The 12191-nt window shown below is 48.0% G+C and overlaps 1 long non-coding RNA gene across 1 annotated transcript; it reads right to left on the bottom strand.

Moving 5' to 3' along the window:
- Window positions 1–9998: 9998 nt before the first annotated feature.
- On the bottom strand, window positions 9999–10810 carry LOC144580755 (uncharacterized). The gene is made up of 2 exons (XR_013530886.1): window positions 10473–10810; window positions 9999–10259 (listed from the first exon to the last, which is right to left on the bottom strand). It is a non-coding gene; the product is annotated as an uncharacterized LOC144580755 (long non-coding RNA).
- Between the last annotated feature and the right edge of the window lie 1381 nt (window positions 10811–12191).

The raw sequence follows: 12191 nt of genomic DNA, 5'->3' as shown, positions 1-12191 counted from the left end.
AACACCATGAACCCGCCATTTAAATTGAATAAATACTAACAGTTTGTTAAATTTTGCTTCATATTTTCAAGAATAAAATATTACCTATCCAATTGAAGCCCCATTTCCCTACTCCATTCTTCACTCTACTGCCTGCCCAGGTAAGGGTATGTACATTTAGCCCATGTTCTTCCTTTGCTTTGTTGTATTTATTGCACCTTTCAAACATGGACGAGTCTCAAGTGTCAAAGTGTGACATTCTCGCTAGGCTGTGTGTCTGTATGTGTGTTTGCCAAAAACAGCCCACTTACCCGGGAAGATTGCAGGAATTAGAGAGCCACAGATAGAGGCACAGCCACGTGGGATGGGAAGTTATTTACTTGCAGGAGGTGAGGGTGGACATCATTAAATAGGCATTACTCTGGAGGAAGTAAGTTCGATGGTCTCAAAAGGAAGAATGGACATTTGCTAATAGGTAGGGAAGGTAGTCCATGGGAAGGAGCCAATTTTATTATTTTCAGTAAGTGAGGGACACCACTAAGAGGTTTCCTTGCACTTTTCATGAAGGGATTTGTCTAGGGAAGTGGTTCTCAAATTTGTTTGCTCATTAAAATCATCTGAGGAGCTTCCAAAAACCACTGACACCTGATCCACTCCCAGAGCCTGCAACTTAATTGGTCTCAGGCATTCCTGCCAGGCAGAATTTTTAAAAGATCTCCAGGTGATTCCAATGTTCAGCCATGATTGAAAACTACAGCCTCAGGCCAGTCTTTCAAACTTGGTAGATATTAGAATCACCTGCTAAGCTTTAAAAACTGTGCCTGGACCCACCTCCAGGCATTCATCGTTGTTTAAACTGATTTAAATGGGATGGAAACAACTTGGGCATGGAGATTTTAATGTGAAGCCAAATTTGTGTATCTCTGGCCTAAAGGAAGCCTGTGTTTATAGCAAAGAATTTACATAAAGCACCTCATGAGTTTCTGCCTTCCACATGCCGGGCTCAGTCTAGAGTTGTCATAAACTGGGGACTAGGTATCATGGAAATAAAATAGACCTGTCTCCAGGCTCTTTTTTGCTTCCGGTAAGTGCCAATAAATCTTACCCAAAATGCTCAGAAACACACAAGTTCATCCAGTGACCAGGGCAGACTCCCTCTTGCTTTGGGATCTGGCCTTTTGAAGCAGAGAAGTCGCTTTTTAATTAATTCATTTTTTTTGAGGCAGAGTCTCACTCTGTTGCCCAGGCTGGATTGCAGTGGCGTGATTTCAGCTCACTGCAGCATCCACCTCCTGGTTTCAAACGATTCTCATGCCTTAGCCCCCGCCCCGAGTAGCTGGGATTACAAATGCCCACCAGCATCCCCAGCTAATTTTTCTATTTTTAGTCAAGATGGGGTTTTACCATATTGGCCAGGCTGGTCTGGAACTCCTGACCTCAAATTATCTGGCCACCTCAGCCTCCCAAAGTGCTGGGATTACAAGCATGAGTCACTGCGCCCAAACAGAGAAGTCACTTTGAGATTCTTAGAAAAGGGTTACAGGTTGTTTGATGGCCAGGACCTTGTGGATTATAAAGATTATAGTGTAAGAAAACCAGGAGGCAGAATGCCAAAAGGAAGACTTAATACTATCTTTCCAGCTACTACTGTCACTAATGCATTCCAGGAGTCGATGCTACTCAGCACGAGGACCCGGGTAAATCATATTCTTTAAGGAAAAGGGTGTATTTGTCAATTGCCCTCACTACTTACTTGGATGAGTTGGTTCGTGGAAGAGAGAGCTCACTGCTGAGTTGAGTGGGTGGGTAAAAAGCAGTATGGATGAGAAATGGTGTGGCTCTCACAGCAGAGTGAGGTAAGGAGGCCATGGAGAGCTGCCAGGAAACGCTGCCAGGCTGTGCCGAGGACCTGGTACTTCCTGGGGAAGGAAGGACCACAACAAGAAGGGGGACTAGTGAAAGGGTGGCATGTTCCAGCAGCAGAGGCTGTTGATGTGGATGGTGGGCAGTTTCCTTGTATTTAATGAACTTGAGAAGGAGCTGGGGAATTGATCAGTGATTGACTTGAGGGTTGAACAAGGGAAGATCATTTAAGATCTAATATTTTTCTTCTATTGAGAATTAAACTTCACAGTTATCAGAGAACATTCTTTGCACAAATTGTATGGTCAGAGTTATGATAGAGCTAAAGTGTAGAAAACTTAGGGAAAGATAACATTTTAAATAGTTTTCTAATTCAAAAATGATGAGCTTTGAAAGCACAGACGAGTAGAAAGAGAAACCACCAAAAATCTTACCAAAGACAAGCATTCCTAATATTTCCATGTATGTTATTCTGGCATTTTTGCATACAAATTGTGTGTGTGTGTGTGTGTGTGTGTGTGTGTGTATAGTCTGTCTCTGTCACCCAGGCTGGGGTGCAGTGGTGCAATCATAGCTCACTGCAGCCTCCAACTCCTGGCTTAAGGGCTCTTCCTGCCTTAGCCTCCCAAGTAGCTGGGACTACAGGGATGCACCAGTATGCCTGATTTAAAAAAACAGTTTTGTAGGGGTGGGGGGTGTCTCACTATGTTGTTCAGCCTGGTCTCAAACCTCTGGCTTCAAGCAGTTCTCCCATTTTGGCCTCCCAAAGTACTGGGCTATGTGCTTTTCTTAATGAAAGTTATCCCCTGTATGAAACAGTTGACCATGAGAATATTCTTGATATACTAAGGGAGAAAAAGCTGCCTATGGAACAGTCTGCACAACTCACTGAACCAGTCAGCTCTTGTGGTACCTCTAAGGCAATTGATTTTGAAGGAAGAAGCTGAGGTGACCAGGAGAAAATTCAAGCTGTGTTCTAGAAAACCACAGGGGTAGATTCTCATTCTACAAGAGTTCCAAAATGTGTTAGCCAGGCGTGAGCTGAAATGAGAACACAGGTGACTGGTGTTGTGCACTTTGCCCCCTGCAATCCCGCTCGTATTTAGCCCAGACACAATCCTATCCTATCACTTTTCTTTTTAAACCAGCCATCAAATTAGCTTACGGGCAAGATCCTCAGCGGACAATCATTCAACTTGACGGGGGTTTGCGAGGAGTTATTGGCATAAATTTTCTCAGCACAATTACCCACAGTTCATGTCACAGGTGTGTTCCATTGCACTCTCTCCTTTTTTCCAAACTACTTAGCATAATGATGTTATTTTAATGACCACTCTGGCAACATTAACTAGGATACTACCCAACAGTCTATCAATAGGTGTTGGAAAGCTCTTCTTCAGCTTCAGTCCTGGAAGCCTCCACTACAGTTACACTCTTCAAAATGGAACTATTACTGTTGTCGATGGTCCTGCTAACGTCTTCCATGCTATTTCTTGAGATGGAATCTCACTCTGTCACCCAGGCTGGAGTGCAGTGGCATGATCTCGGCTCACTGCAACCTCTGCCTCCCAGATTCCCTGCTTCAGCCTTCTGAGTAGCTGGGATTCCAGGCATGCACCACCACACCTGGCTAATTTTTGTATTTTTAGTAGAGACAGGGTTTCACCATGTTGGCCAGGCTGGTCTTGAACTCCTGGACTCAAATGATCCTCCCGCCTTGGCCTCCTAAAGTGCTGGAAATTACAAGTGTTGTGTCACCATTCCTGGTCATAATCATATTATTGTAACAACTGCCACTATTTTGTCTTCACGTATGGGTCTGAGGACTTATATCTACATACCTGAGGCAGGTGGTCATTTTCCCTGCTGAGGAAGAGGGGACAGGGGAGCATCTCGTTCCAGTTCAAACAGGAAGAGGTAGAGCTGAAATGTAAATACAGCCTCCCTGACTCATCAGTTAACACCTTTTGATTTCTTCTTCTTCGTTGGGAAGAGGCACAGAGATGCTAGGCCCAGGCTGGCCCATTTTCAGCACAGTCCCGACACATCTTGGGTTCACTTACAAGCCTGGACCGGAGAACCTCTCTCTCCGAAGCAATAACAAATATGAATGTCTTTTGACCTCCTCACAAAAGACACATTCTTCCATCATCTTCCACTCTGTCCTTGAACCTGGTATTCCAGGTAATTGCCTGCCGAGAAGCCAGGCCGAGTTCCGATGTGCTTGTAGGTCACTGAGGCCATCCGTGCCATAACGAGGTAAAACTGGATTTTTGTTCTTTAGCCCTCACTAAAGGAAGCACTACTCACTTATTGATTTGGTTTTAAATAAGAAATGACTGTGTATCCGACGCGTACGTGATGAGAAATTGAGCCTAGAGAAGAGCATATTGACCTGCAGAGACATGACAGCTGACTTTGGTTGAGAGCGCCCTTAAGGAAAAAGGTGCACACTTGTTCTCTGGGGGCCAAACAATGGCTTGAGGGGAAATCCATGGGGAGGGGGATGAGGAAGGGCTTCTTGGTAGGTAGGGCTGTGTGGAGAGAGGGTGGGCTGGCTGCCTTACAGGCAGCGTGTCTCCACGCTGGGTGTGAGCCCACGTGAGCCATGCGACTACCCAGAGACAGTGTCACGTAAGGGGCTCTGGCAAGAGGGAAAGGCTGTGCCTAGATAACCCTTCTGACTCAAGGACTCAGAATCATATCACACCACAGCTGCATTTCAAGATTTAGACAAGCATTTAAGATGCTCAGGATGTGTGCTCTTACAAGAGCTAGGAAACCGGACGCAATTCAGCGAAAGGGAACATTTCAGCTTGTTTAATGGCAGCATCCAGAGAGAGTCAGGCACAGCTGGACCCAGGGACCGGGGTGAAGTCATCCCGATCCTCTTTCTTCTTCCCAGGTCTGTGGCCCAGTTCCTAGGTGTGGGCCTTGCTCTTAGCCAGCCTCTTCCCTAAGGGCAGAGAAATGGCTGCAGTGCGTTTCTCCAGCTTTAAATCTGGAGGACAGAGAGAGACTCGATGCCAGCATTTCCAGCAACGGGGCTGTTGGAGAAATAAAAAATCCTGCCAACAGAAAGACTCCTCTCCCCTCATACCCACATAGATGAGGGAGGAAACATGATTTATTCCTGAGTATGCATATTAGATACACACATACGAGGAGCCTGCAGGAGACTACACAATCTGGGCCGAATTTCACAGACTTTTCACAGCAAAGTCAAAGAAAAACGAAACGCACTCTTGCCTCCTTGAGAGACAAATGGATATGCCTTGTAACAGCCTTCTGCACACGTCCTGTTGAGTCAGCTTCGGAGGCCTGTGCATAGAGTCCCTGGGTCAGAAGGCCCGTGACCTTTCTTGCACAATGAAATCTGGAGACTGGAGATCTTGCATTATAAAATCTAACTCCTGACTCTAGGGTCTGGCCTACCTGTTGTGCTTTTAAGGAGATGCTGTAAAGGCAAGCCAGGGCAGCTGCTACCCCTTATTAAAATTCCATCTTATTTATCGGCACAAGGCTGTCATGTCGCACGGACTCTGGCTGTGTGATATGCCCACTCCTGAACAAGTTTCTGTAGTCCGAAGCAGGGATACACTGACAGGCTTAGGTCTAATTTATGGAGAAGAGGTTTCCAAGAACGAAATTAGGGCACAAGAGGAAAAAGATGCCTAGATGCCGCGGAGACCCTGGGGTGCTGGGATGGGAGGCGGAGCTTTTCTGGTCAAATCCAGCAGGTGACGTAGTCTGGCTGTCAGGAGTTGGTATATCACCATGCTGCCAATTCCCAACCCCTTTTTAGAACCACAGGACTTACGTGGAGAGAAGAATGAACAATCAGAAAATTTTGAGAATAATTGCTGTGGATTTCAGAAAAGCGGCAGGGAGAGAACATGAGATCCAGGCAGAGAGCCAGCTCTGAGCTAAGGGCTGTCTTCTTGAATGTTAAGGCTTTACTTGGAAAGCAATGTTTCAGGATGAAATCTGCATAGGGAGGTTTGGGTTCTACAGTCTACCCCAGCTGTCCTATAAGGGAGGGAAGAAAACCACCCAAACCAAACAGAAGCATTTGGCCAATTGTCATACATGGCCTCTGGGACATAGCTTCTCTGCCTGCCTCGTCCGCAGTCCAGTGTCTTATGCACAAGTGACCACGTCCTGTACTGGTGACCAGGGAGGCAACAAGACCTGCAGCCTAGGTAGGGAGCCTTGTAAAGCTTTGCCGGATGAGGCCAATGGTAACCCTCCCACAGATGTTCTCTTTGGAACCTGTTTGTGGTGGCCAGTTATTAATTCGTCATAGGAACAAAAATAGCAAACACAGGAGCAGAATGGAGGAGAAGACGTATGAGTTCAGGTAAGCACAGAGCAGTGGAACAGGAATTAGTAAACTCCAGTTACCGTCCTACGGCGCAGATGAGAACATTGAGGCTTGGAGAGGAACTTGCCCCAGGTCACCCAGCCGGTTGTGGCCAAACTACAATTTCCAACCTCGCTGTCCAATTCAGAAGCCATAATAACTTTCCTCACTACAAAGATTTATAGCAGCTCCTCTAGTTACTGATGGGTGAGATTCCAAAATGCTGTTGGAATCTAAGTCCAAAGAGACGCTTCCCGTGTGACTGCGAAGCTGTTTTTTGGCAGTGAGCAGGGTAAAGGAGCTTTGGCTCAGGATCAGACCTTTTCTCCTTCCTGTCTAGGCAGGATCACAGGTCATATGTAGGTGGCTGGAAGCCTTTCTACTAATTAGCTGAGCTGGTTAACCCCCTGAGACATCGTGTGAGGAGAACTTATAGAATAGAAAACCTATTGCTCTTGGGACAGCAATATTGAGTTCTGATCAGCAACCTAGGAGGGCAAACCCTTGCTATGAGCTTCCGGTAAGCCTCAGTGAACTGCATCGTGTCAATTGCTTGTTTTTTTCTTCTACCAGGAAAGTATACTTGCTGGTGTGGGAGGGATGGAAGCCAGTTAGACAAGTGGAGGATGTGAGACACTCTTGGGCCCTTCCAGCCTCTCTTTGATGGGTGTGAACCTCTTGGAGGTACCGCTTCCCTCCACCCCTCCCAGCCTCTCTTTGATGGGTGTGAACCTCTTGGAGGTACCGCTTCCCTCCACCCCTCAGGGTCTGAGTGTCTCCTGTTTCCCTGGCTCAGAACTCTTCTCATGGATGAATGTGACATGTGCAGTTTCACTGTCAACAGGGAAGTGTGTTTGGAGGGAACGTCTCCAGGCCTGTGCTCCTGAAACCCACTCTGGGAATCACAGGCTACCTTGCTCTTACTCGCTGGGTCTTTCACTTCTTTCTGCCTATTAGGTAACCATAAAATCCCAGAGTCACTAAGGGATCAAAGCTTATTGCCTCTCCTTTGAAATCAGGAGACGCAGACAAAATTCTCTGTGCCTTGGGGGTGCTGGGCATAGGGTGAGGGTCTGGAGTTCAGTTCACACACGGGAGGTGGGAGAAGTGCCCTTCCCTCTGGAGGCTGTTGCATTGACAGATAGGACCTGGTGGCGCCTGCTGTTCTGTACTGGGCACATTGGCTGCATGTGCTGAGGACCTGGTGGGACCCTCCTCGCACTTGATCTGGTCCTGTCATTTTCAGCTTGTCCGGCTGCAAGCTCATGAGGGAGCAGATGGAGAGGCTATGGCTGACCGTGGTGTGGCTCTGCCAGCACGCACCTGGGTAGCCGGGAGGGAGATTTTTCACCTCCACTGGCCTCTCTCTGCCCACATTCGTGTTTGCAGGTAGCATGTCCTGGACAGGTGATCTGCCCTGGCTCATGACTTGCACGTTGCCACCAGCCTGGACCCTCCTATGTGCTCCATAAATCACTCTCCTTAGCATCTATGTGTTCCTGTCATCCCTACCTTGCTGGGCTGAGGGCATTAGAGGCGGGTGCTCCCCGCATTATCTCCAGCTTTGTTTTCCCTTCTGTCTTCCCAGGATTCCTCTCTCAGCCAAAGTCTCCTTTCAATTATTTTAAAAGGGCATGCCCTCAGTGACAATGATCCGTGTCATTAATTTGACTCTGGCTGATGTGACAGGCTGTGGTGGCCTCATCTCTCCATCCCAGGCTCAAGGACGTCTGAAGACCCCGGCCACCTCCTCCCCTGGGGCATGAGGAACAGAATGGCTTTCAAGGGACCTGTGCTGGTCTGCAGAGCATCAGATTCCAGCCCCTGCCGGGTCTCCAGCCTCCCTTGAGTCCTCCCGGCACTCCTCCCTTCTGTGGAGCTGGGTACCACACACATGCTCTCTAAATGCCGGTGGAGTGAATGGAGGAAATGACAGATGAAAGAATGCCATTAGCCACTAAGCAAACAGATACAACAGAGCAACAGCTAAGCTCATACCCCTTCCATGGGTTTCAAAGGTCTTTCTGGTCTGTCCCCTGCAGGCTGTTCATTTGCTCTTCTCTCTGCAACCCTTAACGTGTCACCCCCAGCGATGTGGAATGATGTGCAGTTCTCCAGTGCTGCGGCAGCGTTTCAGACCTCCAAGCTTTTGTGCAAGTTGTTACACAGGTCTGGAATGCTTTCCCGCTCTTTGCTGGGCTCAGATGATATCCTTCCAACACACCACTTCTGCACCCATTTGCTAAGAGCCTGTCCCAGGAATCCCTCTATAAGCAGGTTTTGCCTCTCTGCCCCACCTCTGTAATTGGTGCACTGGGAAGCTGCATTGTAATAATCTACAACATTTCTTTTCCTCTCTCCCTCCCTCCCTCCCTCCCTCCTTCTCTCTCTCTCTCTCTTTCTTTCTTTCTTTCTTTTGACTGTTTCACTCTCTTCACCTAGGCACAATCTCAGCTCACTGCGACCTCTGCCTCTCGGGTACAAGCTATTCTCCCAAATACCTAGGATTACAGGCACCTGACACCACACCTGGCTAATTTTTGTAGTTTTAGTAGAGACAGGATTTCACCATATTGGCCAGGCTGGTCTTGAACTCTCAGCTCACTGCAACCTCCACCTGTGGTTCAAGCTATTCTCCCAAGTACCTGGGATTGCAGGTACCCAACACCATGCCTGGTTAATTTCTGTAGTTTTAGTAGAGACAGGGTTTTGCCATATTGGCCAGGCTGGTCTTGAACTCCTGACCTCAGGTGATCTGCCCTCCTTGGCCTCCCAAAGGCCTGGGATTACAGCCATGAGCCACCGTGCCTGGCCTATAACATTAGCTATAGTCTATTTGGTGAAATGCTATCCAAAGATGTGGTCTCCCACAAGGGTTCTGTGTCAGCACGTCAGGAGAAGGCTGCAAATTGGACCCTTCTTTTTTTTTTTTTTTTTTTTTTTAATTTAAAGACGGAGTTTCACCATGTTGGTCAGGCTGGTCTTGAACTCCCGACCTCAGGTGATCCACCTACCTCGGCTTCCAAAGTGCTTGGATATATAGGGGTGAGCCACCACGCCCGGCCTGACTGGACCCTTCTTGTTGAGCTTCATGGCAATCACTGTCATTTCAAAGGTTCCAAGAAGCTCAGGCATAAAGAAAACTGTTCACTTTTAATGCAGTAGTTCCTAAAGATCTAAAGAAAAACTGTCTTTCATTAGTAGTTATTAACGTCCCACACACGAGTTTTCCTTTGAGTCCTCTCATCAACACTACTTCGTTAACAACCCATCTGCTTTGAGTGGAAGTTCCGAGAGGGCAGTGGCTGAGGACCCCATACCTAGCACCTTGCAGGTGTATAGCGAGAACCTGTGGAGTTGAGTAGGTTTGAGCTGATGGGGCAGGTAGCACACCTCATCAGGGGCTTCCAAGAATTTGTTAGTTCTCCGTGTGGTTCCCCAGCAGGATCTGGAAACTCAATTCCTGGGTGTCTACAGGCTCACTTTTCAAGGCAGCTTTCTCCCTAGTGGATGCCAAGAATTGTCACTGGCATTCCTGCTAATGCCTCCCATATCATCACTTGTGGGTGGTGACACTGATCAGCGTTGGCAAATGAAGTGAGCCCCAATGAGAGGGAGGGGATGTGTGTGCCTTCGGAGATTCATGCTTGCCCAGAAGTCTTCCTTGGAGGCTGTCAGAGGGGAGGCAACTTGGAGCAAATGATCAGGAAGGGATGCTGAGGGGACCACAGGTGGCGGTGGTGGTGGCGGGGTGGGGGTGGGGAGGGAAAGGTAGGCACAGGTGAGAAAAGCAAAAAACAAAAGGGGCTCATTTATTTAGGAAGCATCAGCCCAGCTGCTGTATTGTGTTCCAATGTTCCTGTAATGTTCCAGGGCCGAGGGGTTAGGTCCAGAAGCCCCAGGACTGGGGATGCCAGCTTCACAGGGAGGGTGACGCTAGAGCTGGAGCCCCCAAGTGGACTCAAAGAGGAAAGACGTGATGGTTAATAGTGAGGGTCAACTTGATTGGATTGAAAGATGCAAAGTATCATTCCTGGGTGTGTCTGTGAGGGTGCTGCCAAAGGAAATTAACATTTGAGACAGTGGAGCGGGAGAGGCAGACCCACCCTCAATCTGGGTGGTAACTGTCTAATCAGCTGCCAGTGAGGCTAGCATAAAAACAGGCAGAGGGGCATGAAAGGACTACGCTGGTTGAATCTTCTGGCCTCCATCTTTCTCCCATGCTGGAGGCTTCCTGCCCTTGAAGACTGGGCCCCAAGTTCTTTACCTTTTGGACTCTTGGGCATACACCAGTGGCTTGCCAGTGGCTTTTGGGCCTTTGGCCACAGACGGCTGCACTGTGGAGGTACTTTCGAGGTTTGGGGACACGGACTGGCTTCCTTGCTCTTCGGCTTGCAGACAGCCTGTTGTGGGATTTCACCTTGTGACCATGTGAGTCAGTTTTCCTTAATAAACTCCTTTCACACTCTAAGCCTATTAGTCCTGTCCCTCTAGAGAACGCTGACTATACAAAAGGCCTTCTTGGGAAGCTTGCAGAGAGTCACATGGTGTGTGATGGTGTGAAACAGCAGGGCACACAGTGGGTGCCGAGGGGTGCTGGGGTCCAGAGATAGTGGGTGGAAAGGAGCTTGGACAGCAGGCAGGAGTGAGGTCACAAAGGTCCTCATATGTCATGTCATAAAATCTACCTTCTGCACACTGAAGGGCTTTCAACAGGAGGTGGAAATTGCTCTACCTTTGTGGAAGGCTAAGTTGGTAGAAGCAGAGAGGTTGGAATAAGTAAGAAATAAACCAGAGGCCGGAAAATCACTAAGCAGGCCATGGCACTCAAATACGGGGGCTGAGCCATGGCAGAGACAGAAGTCTGAAAGCATAGGAAAAAATCAGCATCTTTTTGTTTTCGATTTACCAATACCGGTAAGACTGGATGCTTAATGTGATGTGGAAATGGGCAGTGTCTCAGATGGCTTTCAGTTTCTGCCTTGGGTGACTACATTTGTCTACATGAAAGCATCAGAATGAGAAATTAGTACCATGACTTGCCATTAGCACTGGTGTCCAAAGTGCCTGGTGTTTGTAACAGGTGGCAATGGTGGTCAGGTTTCTGTCTTTTTTTTTTTTTTTTTGAGACGGAGTTTCGCTCTTGTTACCCAGGCTGGAGTGCAATGGTGTGATCTCGGCTCACTGCAACCTCCGCCTCCTGGATTCAGGCAATTCTCCTGCCTCAGCCTCCTGAGTAGCTGGGATTACAGGCACGCGCCACCATGCCCAGCTAATTTTTTGTATTTTTAGTAGAGACGGGGTTTCACCACGTTGACCAGGATGGTCTCGATCTCTTGACCTTGTGATCCACCTGCCTCGGCCTCCCAAAGTGCTGGGATTACAAGCATGAGCCACTGCGCCCGGCTCTGTCTTTTTTTTTACTGCTGTCCTCACCTCCTTCATTGCTGTCTGAGTCATCTTTTATTGGTGAAGAAAGACCCTGCCAGACTAGGTTTACATTTGACAAGTTTATTCAAATTCCACAAATCTTGTTCTCACAGCAGGGAAGAAAAATGTCTTCATGGTTTAAAAAACAATTCCTTTTAAAGGGAGGGTCTCACTCTGTTGCCCAGGCTGGAATTCCCTCAGGAAGAGAGGCATCCACACAGATTCCCACAGTTTGTGTCCCTAGCAATCCAAGATATGCATCCAAGCAACAGCAGGCAGAAATAACAATGCACAAGACTTAGGCTGGGGGCAGTGGCTTACGTCTATCATCCCAGCACTTTGGGAGGCCAAGGTGGGAGGATTGATTGAGTTCACAACCCCCTGAAAGGAGCAATGGCCGTTTGCACCAGGGAGGAAATTGATGCTCTTGAGTTCAGGAGTTTGAGAGCAGCTTGGGCAATGTGGCAAAACCCTGTCTCTACCAAATATTAAAAACGAAATCCGGACATAGTGACATATGCCTGTAGTCCCAGCTACTTGGGAGGCTGAGGTGGGA

Source organism: Callithrix jacchus, chromosome 22 (genome assembly GCF_049354715.1).
Source record: "Callithrix jacchus isolate 240 chromosome 22, calJac240_pri, whole genome shotgun sequence".
NCBI classification, from domain to species: Eukaryota; Metazoa; Chordata; class Mammalia; order Primates; family Cebidae; genus Callithrix; species Callithrix jacchus.
This window is presented reverse-complemented; position numbering and strand designations above follow the sequence as displayed.